Here is a 15,912-nt window from a genome sequence, read left to right as displayed (position 1 = left end):
AGGAAAGAGAGCGGGAGTGCTTGCCCGGACCTACCAGGAAAAGGACTGCCTGCGACAAGCCACTTTCTGGGTCAGGGGCCCGACATAGTGAGGGCAGGTCTGCCACTTTGACCCCCGAAAAGGGTGAGGGTTCATTTATGAGCCGGGACTGGAAGCTGAGATCTTTGTGTCCCGGAGTGATGTAGCCCCTCATCTGGCAACTGGCCATCCAGATCGGGATCTAGAACCCGGATATATGGTCAGCTACACCAGGCACTGTGGAGAGCGGGGGTGGTTTGCCCTTGATGTGAAGAAGGGGGCAATAGTCAATGAGGAGCCATGCCTCACCTCCCACCGTCACTTGCATGAAAAGGAGTATTAGGTAGCGGAACCCGGCTACCCCCTTTCCCTGTTTTAACCCAGCTTTACCCCTTTTGTTGTTTATGGACCAAGGCCTCAGGACTGGCAGAGGCCACCCAAAGAGTTTCTTGGGTTCTTGTACATATCCCCAATTTGCCTTCTTGTTTCTCTGCCCACTAGGACTGTAACACCCACTGGAGAGGATGGTTGGAGGAGGGGCCTGCGGTAGAGTCGGCCGAGGCCCAATCACTAACAAAACCAGTGGCTAACCTCCAGGCCAGAGGGTTCTGGACTTTGGGACTCTGGGATGGACTGGTGGGAGAGGGACTCTGTTTTTGCAATGTTCAAGAAAAGGGTCTCCCAGTGAAGGGATGTGCTGTTTAATGTTTTATTTGTTATGCTTTTATCTTCTTACATATTTACAGAAGCAGTTAAAATAAAAACCGGTGCCGGGCAGCCCGAGGACGGGCTGTATTCTACCAAGGGGGAGTGTGACGCCCTGACAAAATCAGGTTGTCACAGGAGACTGCATCCATCTGCCAGATGCTGGACTCCCTCCTCCTTAGCCTTCAAACACAACCCCACACACAGGTACAAAACACCAGCCACAAAAGCCTAGTCACCCCCCCAGGACAATAGGGACACACCAGTGGGCAGGGCCAGGCAGATGGTGATGCCCACCTAGGGGTTCTTAGGTGTCAAGGGGAAGGAACATGACAGTTAAGTTTAGACAGTGGAAGTGAAAGGAGTGAAATGGTAGTCGGTGGTTGTAGCTCCCGGACTACTGGACTACTTGAACTGACTAGGTGACAGACGGCAGAGCAGGGCCACAGGCGGCAGAGATCCGGTCGTGGGAGACCTTAAGTGGACCGGGGCAGGGTTGTAGCCCGCCAGTGCCGACAGCGGGAATCTGGTCCAGAGGCTGTGCACAGTCGGGGTACCTGGACCCCAGGGCGAGGACAGCTGCAAGCACCTTTCCAATTAACCAGGGGGGGGGGGATAGGGCATCTGCAAGTGCCTGCTAAAATCCCAAGGGTCAGATCTCGCAGGCCACAGCTCCCACGGAAAAGTCACCAGGAGCAGACTTAACCCGTTTCATGCGGACTAGTCAACACACAAGACGACAATACAAAAGTGCAGGAGGAAGGGCCCCTGTTCTGTCCAACAGTGTGCGGGACCCAAGCACACCCCTCCGGAGGCTACTAGTTTCCGGCAGTTGGTTTACTATCTGGACTCTGTGTGATTTTATTCAAAACATTGAGTACACCAGTAGCATCCGGTCCAGCCCTGCAGAATGCGTCCCAGCACTCCACCTACACCTGGGCCCCGGGACAACACCTCCCCTACCCGTGGCGGGGATACCATCCTGCTGCCCCGCTCCATCAGCCCCGGGCGCCCCATACCAAGGCAGCGGCGGTGTCACCATCAATCACCGCAATCCACGGGTGGCTTCACTGACAAACTATTCCCTTTATTAGCTGCGTGGAGCTGACAGGAGCGGCGGGGTCTTCTGCAGCTCCGGTCACCTTCATGCAGCACAGCTGGAAGTGACGCTGGACCATCCTGGATTATGCTGGACATGGAGGGCTTTTTCGGGCTTATAAAATTGGTGAACAAGGCAATTTGTTTGTGTTTTTTTTTCTAATAAAGGATTGTTCGGTTGTGTGTGTTTATTTACTGTAATTTACAGATTAATCATGGAAGGTATCTTGGGGAGACGCCTGACATGATTAATCTAGGACTTATTGGTAGCTATGGGCTGCCAAAAACTCCTTATTACCCCGAATGCCAATGCACCAGGGCAAATCGGGAAGAGCCGGGTACAGTCCCAGAACTGTCGCATATAATGTATACGGCAATTCTGGGCGGCTGCTGACTGATATTGTTAGGCTGGGGGGCTCCCCATAACGTGGGGCTCCACATCCTGAGAATACCAGCCTTCAGCTGTATGGCTTTATCTGGCTGGTATTAAAATTGGGGGGGACCGCACGTCGGTTTTTTTAATTATTTATTTATTTCTTTTACTGCACAGTATAGACACGCCCACCGGCTGCTGTGATTGGGTGCAGTGAGACACCTGTCACTCAGTGTGGGGAGCGTGTCTGACTGCAACCAATCACAGGCGTCTATGGGTGGGGAAAGCAGGGAATACGAGATTGATTAATGAGCGGCCGGCATATTCAAAGTAATTGTTGCTGCGTATTCTCTGCACAGCTGTTCCTCGTCGTGCTGGTGATCGGGGAGTGGTAAGTATGAGAGAGGGCCGCTCACTTCTGTCACTCGGGGGATTAGCGGTCACTGGTGAATCCTTCACAGGTGACCGCTAATCAGTACGCGGCACACAGACAGAGCCGCGGCATGACAATGAAGTCGGGTGAAGTTCACCCGAGTTCATTCTCATCGCGCAACTCTGCTGTCAGCCGACATGTATCAACGACATTGTGCAACACACAAACGGACATTCCACACGGACATTCCACGTACACATACACGGGCATTTTACACACAAACACGGACATTTTACACGTACACACGGCTCGCATACGCCATCACACGGATGCCATACGTACCGGAGAAACGCCCCAAAAAACCGGAACACGGACCCGAAAAACGGACCGTGTCACACAGACGTTTTTTATGCGGAAGTGTGTTTTAGGCCTTATATATTGATGAAGGTAATTTGTTGTTGCTTCAGGTTTTATTGTATTGTTTCAGTGCAGTATGCATAATTAAAATGTAGACTCTATTCCACATAAGCTTTACCATCAAGCAGAGACTCCATATGTTCTCTTGTGTACTGGAGTGGGAAGCATATGGACTATCCGATAAATAGCTTATTGGGTGTTTAAAACAATAAGTATATTATTCAGCAAGCTGCGTGCAGTAGCCTCCTATAAGTGCTGATTATCTTTACCATTAACATCAACAAAGCCTTCCAACTCTGTATATGGATGACCAGACACCGAATTTTATTGTAAAAAATGCATAATCTCTTCTACGAGAGTCTTACATTTTCATTTGCTGGTTTCAAAGGGAGAAAGTGAACAGTGACATATCCATGCTTTATGGGGCATTAAGTGTTAAGGGGGCTTTACACGCTACGATATCGTTAATGTTTTATCGTCGGGGTCACGTCGTTAGTGACGCACATCCGGCGTCATTAACGATATTGCAGCGTGTGACACTTATGTGCTACCAAAAACGATCGCAAAAGCGTCCAAAATCGTTTGCCGCGGAGAGGTCGTCCTAAAACAAAAAATTGTTTACCTCTCATTAGCGATGTTGTTCCTTGTTCCTGCGGCAGCACACATCGCTTTGTGCGACACCGCAGGAGCGAGGAACGTCCCGCTCATCTGCGCCCCAACGCTTCTATTGGACGCCTGCCGTGTGACATCGCTGTGACGCTGAACGACTAACCCCCTTAGACCTGCAACACGCATCCTTTCTTTTGTACGTGTGCGGTACGTATTTGCACGTACCGGAGACACGGAGACCCATGTTATTCAATGGTAGATGGCACACACACGTAAAATCACACGTAATGTGTGTCCATGTGGTAAGTACATGTGTGCGCTTTTCTACACGGACGACATGTCCGTTTTTGGCCGGCAGCACGCAGGCACGGACCCGCTTTAGTCTAAGTCCGTGTCCGTTTTTAATCACAAAATCTGAAACACTTGTTACCAATCTATCAGGTGAATTGATGGCCATTAATTTTGGCGCCAAACATACATTTCCTGTCTCATTTGCACGCCAGACAGCAGCTGGGCACCTGTCCTCTCACTGCAGGGGAACTTTGAGCTCAGAGAACACCACAGGTACTGAGCATGGCGCCCAGAATCGATACAGAGAGGCTGATTGGAGAAGTAGAGAGGCATCCAGAGCTGTGGGACACACGTGTTGATGGCTACCATGACAGGTTAATGGTGGAACGAGCATGGATGTCTGTGGCAGAGCTAGTCTACCCTAGGAATGGATGGTCTCAATGTACCCCTGGAAGGAAAAATAGATATGGTGAGTACAGTTATTTGCATTGCTTCTGTCTTTACCTACATGTGCACATTCTGTAGGCAGATTAGATCCATATTTGTATAGTTTGTTTTGCATGTATTAATGGGCCTGACTCATTTTGAGCCACACTGGAGACTCACAAACAGGAGAGTGTAGTTTTTTGGCCTTTTGAACTATTCATTGCAGTTTTCTAGTAATGTCAGCATGTGTATATGTGGTCTCCAAAGCATTTTATGCATGTACAAAAAGCATTTCAGGGTGGTCAAGCAACAATTAAACATGTTTGAAATAAATTTGTGTTTTCAATTTTGTGCTTTTTCTATTGTAAATGGGCTGTGAAATGTCTATACATTTTGAGTTGTATTTTTATGTTTGGTTTATTATGCATGTCCCTTGGTGTCACCATTAGAGTTGAGCGCGGTTCGCGGTTCGAGGTTCTCCAGTTCGCGGCTCGAGTGATTTTGGGGGCTGTTCTAGATCGAACTAGAACTCGAGCTTTTTGCTAAAGCTCGATAGTTCTAGATACGTTCGAGAACGGTTCTAGCAGCAAAAAGACAAGCTAATTACTAGCTGGCTTTCCGCTGTAATAGTGTAAGTCACTCTGTGACTCACACTATTATGAAATTTCAGTGTATAGTGTGCGGGAACAGCGCATTCAGATCACTGCTGTTTGGATAATAGCGATCGCCATTTTTCTTTTTTTTTTTCCTTGTCTTCCTTCCCTAAGCGCGCGCGTGTAGCGGGGCGGGCCAGCATGTCAGCCAATCCCAGACACACACACAGCTAAGTGGACTTTTAGCCAGAGAAGCAACGGCATGTGTGATAGGATGACCATGTCACATGTCCCTGCATTATAAAAATGGACATTTTCCTCCAGCACGCCATTATCTGCCTTCTGCGTCTTGGTGTCAGTCACCGCTGGCGTAGCTCCTGTCTCCGATACTGCTGTGTACGCTCTATACACAGCGCTATACAGAATGGGGATAGAAGTTTCTTTCAGCCCTTGTAAGGGCTAATACCGGCAGGGTCAGAGCCATAGGTGACAGTCAGGTCCGTGAAAACAGATTTTAACAGCTACACAAGATGACAGCGTCTGTGTAGCTAAGGTCAGGGATTTCCTCGCTGCATTTCCCCATTAGGAGGGATAGAAAGGGAGGCTTCCTTTCCTCTACCCAGACCCACAACCCTGCCACTGTACCCTCCTGCCCTTTGCACACTCAAACTCATTGTTACTAAGCCATTATACTAGCAAACACTGAGGAAACTTAGTGGCATCCTAAAAGTGGCTGTTGGACTTCATTATTGTCCCACTAGTGCAAAGATATTTGCAGCACGTCTGCCTGCATTGCACACTCAAACTCATTGTTACTAAGCCATTATACTAGCAAACACTGAGGAAACTTAGTGGCATCCTAAAAGTGGCTGTTGGACTTCATTATTGTCCCACTAGTGCAAAGATATTTGCAGCACGTCTGCCTGCATTGCACACTCAAGATCATTGTTACTAAGCCATTATACTAGCAAACTATGCTGCCAGATTAAGGGCCGTAGTTGCATTGTCAGGGAAAATTATTGTTGTTTATTCTGCTGTTAATAAAGCTAGACCACCGCTGAAATCTACACCACCTCTCAATTTTTACTACCACATTTTAAGTGCACAATCTTGTCGCAATCAAAATGAGTGGCAAAATGACAGATACTGGTGGAAAGGGGAAGAGGCGTGTTGGAAAAGGAAAAAAAGGGTTTGTCCGTGGGGAAGGTGGCAAAGCTCCATTAACATCTGCTGAAGATAGACCATCTTCCAGCAAAAGTAAGATGTCTACTACTTACCGTGGACAATCCGATGTGCTCCCTTTTTTACGGACACGAACAACTGGAACAAAGGTAGATGATGGCCAAAAAAGGAAAATGCTTGAATGGATCTCAAGTGGTCAAACAAGTGCCCTCTCCGCCACCTCAACTACCGCATCCAAAAAACACCAGTCCTCTGAGTTGTCAGCCCAATCACTCTTGCATTCTCCCAGCTCTGAAGTCTCCATCTGCAGTGCACAGTATGGTGGAACTGAGATGGCTGAGTCTGCAGAGCTGTTCAGTCACACTATAGCCTGGGAATCAGAAGTCTGCTCCCAAGCTACAGTGAGTACAGACCAGGAAATGGTCTGCAGTGATGCCCAGAACCTTTGTGACTCTGATTCAGGCCGTGAGGATCAAGTTTCTGAGCATAATGTTGACCCTTTTTCACAAACTGTAACACCTGTTGTTATAGACAATGAGGAGCATACTGATGACGATGAGACGCAGATACCAGATTGGGATGACAACTTAAATATTCGGTCAGGGCAAGAGGAGGCTCGGTCTGAGGGTGAGGGGAGTGCAAACACAACAATTGATGGGGAAGTTCTAGATCCCACCTACTGTCAACCCACAGTCAGGCACTCGAGGAGGTCAACAGAGGTGGTGGAGGAGGATGCAACCGACGACGAAGTTACCTTGCGCCTTCCTGGACAGAGTCGGAGCACTGGTAGCACGTCTACAACTGCATCCTCAGCCACCACTCTGCCTCTGAGCACTAGTCGGGGGGCTCAGCAGGTCGCATGCCCTCTAAGCCTTGCCTAGCCTGGTCCTTTTTTGACATAGCAAAAGATCGCCCAAATTATGTGATGTGTAAAATTTGTCGTGATTCTGTTAGTAGAGGGCAAAACCTCAACAGTTTGACAACTTCTTCCATGAATCGTCACATGAATAAATATCATATGTCCCAGTGGGAAGATCACCGTGCTGCAATGCGGCCTAGCGGAGCGAACCATCCACGGCCTGCCCCTTCCAGTGCATCCGCGCGCTCTTCATCTTCTAGGACTGTGGGGACAGCTGTCACACCTGGTTTTCCACGCACAACTTCCACCACTGTAACCGCAACAGGCAGTTTGCTTGGTAGGTCATCAGTTGGTTTGGAAGGGGAAACAAGTATGTGTGTACAGCTCTCTCAGACATCGATAGCACCAACGTTGGATGAAGGCAACATCATGTCTACGCCTGCACTTTCCTCACAAAGCTGCATTTTTCCAGGGACACCCTACTCAACACCGTCTACACACAGCAGCCAGATCTCTGTCCCTCAGATGTGGACAAATAAAAGGCCATTTCCTGTGACCCATGACAAAGCTAAGAGGTTGACTCTATCCCTCTGTAAGCTCTTGGCTACCAAAATGCTGCCTTTCCGCCTGGTGGACACACAGGATTTTAGAGACCTTATGTCTGTCGCTGTGCCCCAGTACCAGATGCCCAGTCGCCACTACTTCTCCAAGAAAGGTGTGCCCGCGCTACACCAGCATGTCGCACACAACATCACCGCTTCCTTGAGAAACTCTGTGTGTCAACGGGTGCATTTCACCACCGATACTTGGACCAGTAAGCATGGACAGGGACGTTACATGTCGCTGACTGGGCATTGGGTAACTATGGTGATAGATGGTGAAGGGTCTGCTGCACAAGTCTTGCCGTCCCCACGACTTGTGTGTCAATCCTCTGTCTGTCCAAGTTCCGCCACTGCTTCTGCCTCCTCCACCTCATCTGGGTCCTCCACCTCCGCCCCAAGCCTGCCTGGTCAGGCCACCAGCATTCTCACTGCGCAGAAGGAATCACGCACCCCTCATTACTATGCTGGCAGCAGAGCGCAACGGCATCAGGCGGTCTTTAGCTTGACATGTCTTGGAAATAGGAGTCACACAGCGGCTGAGTTGTGGGCAGCTCTGGAGACTGAGTTTAATAAATGGTTGTCTCCACTCAACCTGCAGCCTGGTAAGGCCGTGTGTGACAATGCTGCAAACCTGGGTGCGGGCCTTCGCCTGGGCAAGGTGACACACGTGCCTTGTATGGCTCACGTGTTGAACCTTGTTGTCCAGCAATTTTTAACACACTATCCCGGCCTAGATGGCCTTCTGACCAGGGCACGAAAACTGTCTGCTCACTTCCGCCGTTCAACCGCCGCAGCTGAGCGACTTGCATCGCTCCAGAAGTCTTTCGGCCTGCCGGTTTATCGCCTGAAATGCGATGTGGCGACATGCTGGAATTCAACTCTCCACATGTTACAGCGACTGTGGCAGCACCGCCAAGCCCTGGTGCAATACGTCATGACGTATAGCCTGGGCCAACGAGATGCAGAGGTGGGGCAGATCACCCTGATGGAGTGGCCTCAGATCAAGGACCTATGCACCCTTCTGCACAGTTTCGACATGGCGACGAATATGTTTAGCGCTGACAATGCCATTATCAGCATGACAATTCCAGTCATTTACATGCCGGAGCACACGCTAAACACTATTTGGAGTCAGGGGGTGGGACAACAGGAAGGGGAGGAACTACAGGAGGATTCATATGCGCAAGACACAACAACATCACCAAGGTCCAGACGTTCATCATCACCAATGCGGCAGGCATGGGGCCATGGGGGACAGGGATCAACAAGGGCACATGGTAGCAGGCGAAATGTTGAGGAAGGTGCAGGAGGACATGAAGAAATGGAGGATGAACTGTCCATGGACATGGAAGACTCAGCGGATGAGGGAGACCTTGGTCAAATTTCAGTTGAAAGAGGTTGGGGGGAGATGTCAGAGGAAGAAAGAACGGTTAGCACCTCTATGCCACAAACACAGCGTGGACTTGGTCCGCATGGCTGCGCAAGACACATGAGCGCCTTCTTGCTGCACTACCTCCAACATGACCATCGTATTGTCAAAATTAGAAGTGATGATGACTACTGGCTTGCCACACTATTAGATCCCCGGTACAAGTCCAAATTTTGTGACATAATTCCAGCCATAGAAAGGGACGCACGTATGCAGGAGTATCAGCAGAAGCTGTTACTCAATCTTAGCTCGGCTTTTCCACCAAACAACCGTGCAGGTGCAGGGAGTGAATCTCCCAGTTGTAACTTGACAAGCATGGGACGGTCTCGTCATCTTCAACAGTCTACCCGTACCAGTAGCACCGTATCTGGTGCTGGTAACAGCAATTTTATTAAATCTTTTCATAATTTTTTTAGACCGTCCTTTGCAAGGCCACCAGAGACAACAAGTCTGACACATAGTCAACGGCTGGAGAGGATGATACAGGAGTATCTCCAAATGAACATTGATGCCATGACTTTGCAAATGGAGCCTTGCTCATTTTGGGCTTCAAATCTTGAAAAATGGCCAGAGCTCTCAACTTATGCCTTGGAGATTTTGTCGTGTCCAGCTGCCAGCGTTGTCTCTGAACGTGTCTCCAGTGCTGCTGGGTGTGTGCTGACAGATAAGCACACGCGTCTGTCCAGTGACAATGTGGACAGACTAACGTTCATCAAAATGAACAAATCATGGATCCACAAGGAATTTACTACCCCTGTGTCATCCTGGGGAGAGTAAATGCTTGTGGATTTGGAATGTGCTTGATGCAAATCAAAACATCCTGTTTGCAACTAGGGCACAAGTGCTGCCACTGATGGGGTGTCTGTGTGGCCCAATTTTTGGAAAAAAGGGAGACTCCGCTTGGAGTAACCCTTGCTTGCTGTGTTTTTTAAAAGGAGCCAAGATGAACAAGTCATGGTTCAGCAAAGACTTTGCTACCTACCCCGGTGCAATCCTGAGGACGGAAAAGGATGGCGTATTTTTGAATGTGCTTGATGCAAATCTAGCTGTGAAGTGTACAACTGGGGCACAAGTGCTGCCACTGAAGGGGTGGGTGTATGTGTGGCCCAATTTTTGGAAAAAAGGGAGAACTCCGCTTGGAGTCACCTTGTGGTGTTTTACATGATTTTAGAAGGGCGTGCCATGCCTATATCTGTGTCTCCTCCTCTTTTTCCTTGTCCAGCTCTTTTGTTTTCGCATGAGTATATGTCCTTGTCACTTTCCCATGTGTTTGTGTTGTGTTGTGAGTTGTTTGTCACCTTTTGGACACCTTTGAGGGTGTTTTCTAGGTGTTTTTATGTGTTTGTGATTGCCTGCCATTGTTTCCTACGCGGTTCGAGTTCGGTTCGTCGAACGTTCGCCGAACCGAACTCGAACAGGGCCCCCGTTCGACGAACTGAACTCGAGCCGAACCACGGCCGGTTCGCTCATCTCTAGTCACCATGTCTGGAATGGTAACAGTAATGTGTAGTGTATAATGGAAAATCTTTGAGGAACATATGGCACTTTATGGGTTTATAGACATTTTGTTTCTCATGGCTTACTGAATGTTTTTTTTTTTTTATTTTTGTAAGTAAAAAAGGAGATAAATGATTATACAGTTGTTTAATCTTTTTACTGGAGATCTTGTTTACTTTGTCATGCTTATTGTGTTATTGTGTCACTATATGAGTGTCATGGGTTGTTGTTTTCATACACATGGATGTGTGTTTCAATTTATTTAAATTGCTGCAATACAAGAATAATGTTTTATTTTTTTATTGTTCAATTGTTATAATTTGTGACCTTATTATACAATTTTTTGTTTTTAAACAGTGGATCTTGTTAAACGGCGATGGCACTCAGCACGTGACCAGTTCAGAAGAGAATATAACCCAGTGGCAACCACAGCTGCCGCAGCCAAAAAGAAAAAATATGTCCATTATGAAAGACTCAGCTTCCTCATGCCCATTATGGAAGTACCAAAGTAAGTTTAAACCATTACATCACATGGCATTTTTTTTTTTTAAATGCACACATTAATTGTTTTTTTTTCTTTCTTTCTTCAAAGTACAGAGGATAATCTAGAAGATAGTGAGGAAGCCCAGTCAGCAGTATTAACAGTGACCTCTGCTTCCGAGATGGAGCCTACCTCATATCAACCACCAACAATCCCCAACAACAGCCAGCCAGACGCAGAAGAAATGTCCTCTGATTTGGGTTTGGGAACAAGTCAATCCACTAATGTAATTCCAGGCCAGTCTACAGGGCAACAAAGTGGCCCTTCACCAGTTCTTGCACAAAGTAGTCCACAGCAACATGCAGGCACACAGCCAAGAATAACAACTAATACCATGCGCACAGTAGCCCAATCTATCCGTGGTCGCAGACATAGGCGTTATGAAGATTTACGTTCCCTGCCAGATATCATTGATACCAGAATTATACACATGATGAATTCACTGATACCAGAGAGTGATGGAGAGAGATTTTGCCGCTCCCTTTCTCCCTCTCTTGCATTGGTTCATGCTGATAGGCAGGACAGATTGAGGGCGTCCTTAATAACACTAATATCTGCTACCCAACGTGAGCCAGAACCCATATATTGTTTTGAAGTGATAGAGCAATGGAGAGCTAATCCACGTGGTCCACACACAAACACAACTCAACAAACTGTGGAAACCCAAACTGATGAACATTACTCTAATTTTCAACTAAATCCTATAGTGCAACAAAACACATATACAGTGTCCATCTTCTTCTATGGGAAGTGATGTACAAATTAGGCCAACAATTGTCCCACACCAAACAGGTACATTAATGACACAAAGGCCCTCTCAACAGCCATCATTTGTCCCACAAGTACCCCAACAGACACCAATGCAAACCTCTTTTAACTATCCTAGTATTGTTAGTAATGTTCATAGACTACCTCAAATGATTCAACAACCAACATCCTACCATGTTCCTAATAATCCACAACAACAGTACTTTCAACATCAGACTTACCCAACTAACTTCACATACACACATACTCAGCCTCTTCCAACACATCAATATGTACCACCTACACTTCGTCTTCCATCTGCTCAAACAACTGCCTCATTATTTGTTCCAAGTACAACAACTGTTACTAGTGGAAACACTGATCAGTCACTCACTACAACATCTAGTGTTGTGCAGCAAAAATATTCTGTAGGTGTCAATGCAATGGAGCCTACACAGGAAAGCATCACTAGCCTAGAGGATTTAGTTGAATCATAATGTGATATTGTATGTATGATTTTACATTTTGGTATGTTTTCTAGGGTATTGCTGGTTGGAAAACATTTCAAAATATAACACATTACTTACTCTATGTGCATGGGGTCATATTTGTGTTTTCCTTTCCAAAGATTCAATAGAAATTACTCTATCACTTCAAAAACATTACCTGCCTGTTAGAATGTTGCCTTGCTCTGGACATGTTGTTTGGACCATCCATTAGAAAAAACTGGGTTTAGGGAAAAATGCATGCACATAAACTACTACACTAACATTCAGACACCTTTATTATTAAAAATCCAGCCACTATGCAGTATCTGCATATGGACTGGTCCCATACTTGTATTCCAATACTGTCAAACAAATTATGTTTGCGTGACATTATTGCATAATAAAGTATGGTGTTTTGTATGGGCTAATGTCCCTGACAAAATTCTGTAAAAAAAATAATAGAATACAGGGTGTTTTGCAAAAGATAACAGACATACATAGGTTCAATAAAAAATCTAGACTAATTTTTTAAATCCAATTTGCCATATTTTTATTAGTCATGTACATTCAGTAGTACTGTTACTTGCAAAACAAAAAATCCTGATTTTATAGCAATAAAGTTAAATCACAATAGCTTATTGGGACCATAAACACAACCAACCAACAAAAAAAAACACAAATTATACCTATGTATGGTCATCTTCTCTTTTGTATTACATGTGTTTGTGATTATGTAACCAAGTGATAAAAAACTATAACAATGTCAAATTTATACATGAATATGGCGATTTAAACTAAAATAATCTTTAAACTGATTCCTCACTTGTAGACCAGAAGTGGACACATTGGTTCTAACACTACCATTCTCTACAAATGGTGCATTTAAAGCTGGCAACTCCTCAATGTCTTCGTCATTGCTTTCATGCAATCTACAGTAATTATGTAACACTACTGTAGCTTTAATGACAGCCTTGACGGTGGTTGGTTGGAGTTGGATGGTGGTTTGATAAATGCGCCATCTTGAGGCCAAAATGCCAAAGGCACATTCAACATAGCAACGTGCTCTGGCCAATTTGCTATTAAATAGGGCTTTTGATCTGTCCAGCCCCCTTCTGCGATATGGACGCATCAAATGCCTAGACAATGCAAACCCCTGATCTGCAACCATGACAAAAGGAACAATAGGGCCATTATTACCAGGCAATGGTCTTGGTGCAGGCAACCTTAAACTATCAGACATTAATCGTCTTGCTAAATGTGACCTTCTGAAAATGCGTGCATCTGAGGCACTGCCATAGGCCCCAATATCAGCAAATAAAAAGTAGTAGTTTGTATCTACCATGGCCAAAATAACTACAGAAAAAGACTTATGATAATTAAAATATCTTGATGCAGAGTTGGGTGGTTTCTTCAGTCTAATGTGCTTTCCGTCAATGGCACCAATACAATTAGGGAAAGCTGTTTTCTCCAAAAATTCTTCAGAAATGTGCATCCATTCCTGTGTTGAAGGCAGCTGCATGACATGATGCCTAAGGGTCTCCCATAGCACAGTGCAGGTATGCAGGATAATCTTGCCAATTGTAGACCTTCCCAATAAGAATTTGAAATGTAGACTGCTGATGGATTGCCAAGTTGCAAGGTAACTGAAATAGAAAAAAAACATGACATTACTTTGACTATTCATGAAAGTTGTTTTTCAAAGCAAATATTTGTGTCATCCAATGACTGGCGAGATACTGTGTATGACTATTATTTTATTGCTTTTGTTGGAAAAACATATGTGTTGATATTTACTTTCCATATTGGAAAAATAATTACTTTTCTGTTTAATAAACAAGATTGTTTGATTTATGACTCTTGTTTCTTTAATTTTGGTAGAGATAGAATGGTAGATGTGAGCACTCAGATCATATTTTAAGATTACAATGAGGTTATTTGATCCATATAAGTTTTCAACAAATACCTAAATTTAAAATTACATAATTTCTACAAAATGATGCCTTTGAGATTTAACATGTATTTCAAAATAACAGATAAAGCATGAGTATACATGACAACACCTACCGTAAAGTCACCAACAGTCGTTCCTCAGGGGAGATGCTGAGGCGCATACAGGTGTCCTGATGCTTCAAACGATGGTACACAAGGCCAAGGATGTTGTCAAATGAATTCATGGTGAGATGGCAGTAGGCTTGGAATTTATGAGTAAATTTCCGCATTTAGCCATAGAGAATATTAAAATGCCCATGTGTTTTCCTGAGTTTTACAAGGGGGTGAATCCACATCGTTCTCTCCAGTGGTGGCTCTTCTTCAATCATATGTCGCCTAACCCCAAATCTCCTAGATATCAACCAGAGCAAATACATGGTTGCTTCATTGGAAAGAGACATTTTGGAGTGTGTATAATGTGAGAATGAGCTCAGAAGCCATGTTTTTAAAGGTTTTTTTAAGCAAACTAAACTAATTGGGTAGATAATTGACCAATTTAACACACCAGGAGCACATTATGATGGGCTAACAAGGTTATTTGTGTGAAAATACGGATCTGAAAAAACGGACGGCACACAGACTGCACACGTACGTATTTTATGTCAATACGGACATTCCACACGCACACACGGCTCGCATACGCCATCACACAAATGCCATACGTACCGGAGAAACGCCCCTAAAAAACGGAACACAGACCCGAAAAACGGACCGTGAGACAGGTACGTTTTTTTTGCGGAAGTGTGTTTTAGGCCTTAGAAAGAAGGCGGATCGCCGGCCAGAGCGACGTCGCAGGGCAGGTAAGCCGTGTGACGGGGGAGTGCGATTTTGTGTGCGACGGGCAGCGTTTTGCCCGTGTCACACAAACGATGTGGGCGGGTTTGCACGCTAGCGATATCGGTACCGATATCGCTAGCGTGTAAAGCCCCCTTTAGAATTGGAAGCACTGTAATGGATAGTAAAGGTGCTTAGGACGGCAAGGGTTAAATTTATATTATTTAAACAGAGAGGATTATTAATGATGAGCCAATTTCAAAATACTCGGATTCGCGATACTTGTAATGATTACTGTCTAATACTCGCGTATCCATTCCGAATAGTGTGTGCAATGCATGTCAATGGGGAACACTTGCAATGCAGCGAGTAACTTGAATACCGCACTATTCGCTAGTCGCACGAATAGTGCGGCATTCGGGTTACTCATTACATTGCGAGTATTCCCCATTGACTTGCATTGCACACACTATTTGGAATGGATAGGCAAATATTAGACAGTACTCATTACGAGTATCGTGAATCCGAGTGTTTTGAAACTCACTCATAATTATTGATTACATTTTTTGGTAGAGTGCAGGACGTCTGGTTTCATGGTTTGTTGGTGAGTCATAAAATGGGTCATAAGGTAAGGGATGGGGAAAAATCCCCTTCTTTTGATCTGGTACCTCATGTGGGAGTATCAACCACCCTCCCTCCCTCAGTTTTTTTTGGTGTGTTTTTTTATGTCACAGCTAGCGGTTTTTTTGGCTCTTGACATTCCACATGCTCCTGAGACGCCCTGGCCTATCAGGTCGTCACAAGGGTGCAGTGCAATCTGCCCTTCTGCTTGGTACCTGCTCCTCCTTGGTTACGGGTCCTGTCCCTTTGGTGTTGCTAAGAACAGGTATAAACAAATCCT

The sequence above is a fragment of the Anomaloglossus baeobatrachus genome, chromosome 2 (genome assembly GCF_048569485.1).
Source record: "Anomaloglossus baeobatrachus isolate aAnoBae1 chromosome 2, aAnoBae1.hap1, whole genome shotgun sequence".
Taxonomy (NCBI): Eukaryota; Metazoa; Chordata; class Amphibia; order Anura; family Aromobatidae; genus Anomaloglossus; species Anomaloglossus baeobatrachus.
This window is presented reverse-complemented; position numbering follows the sequence as displayed.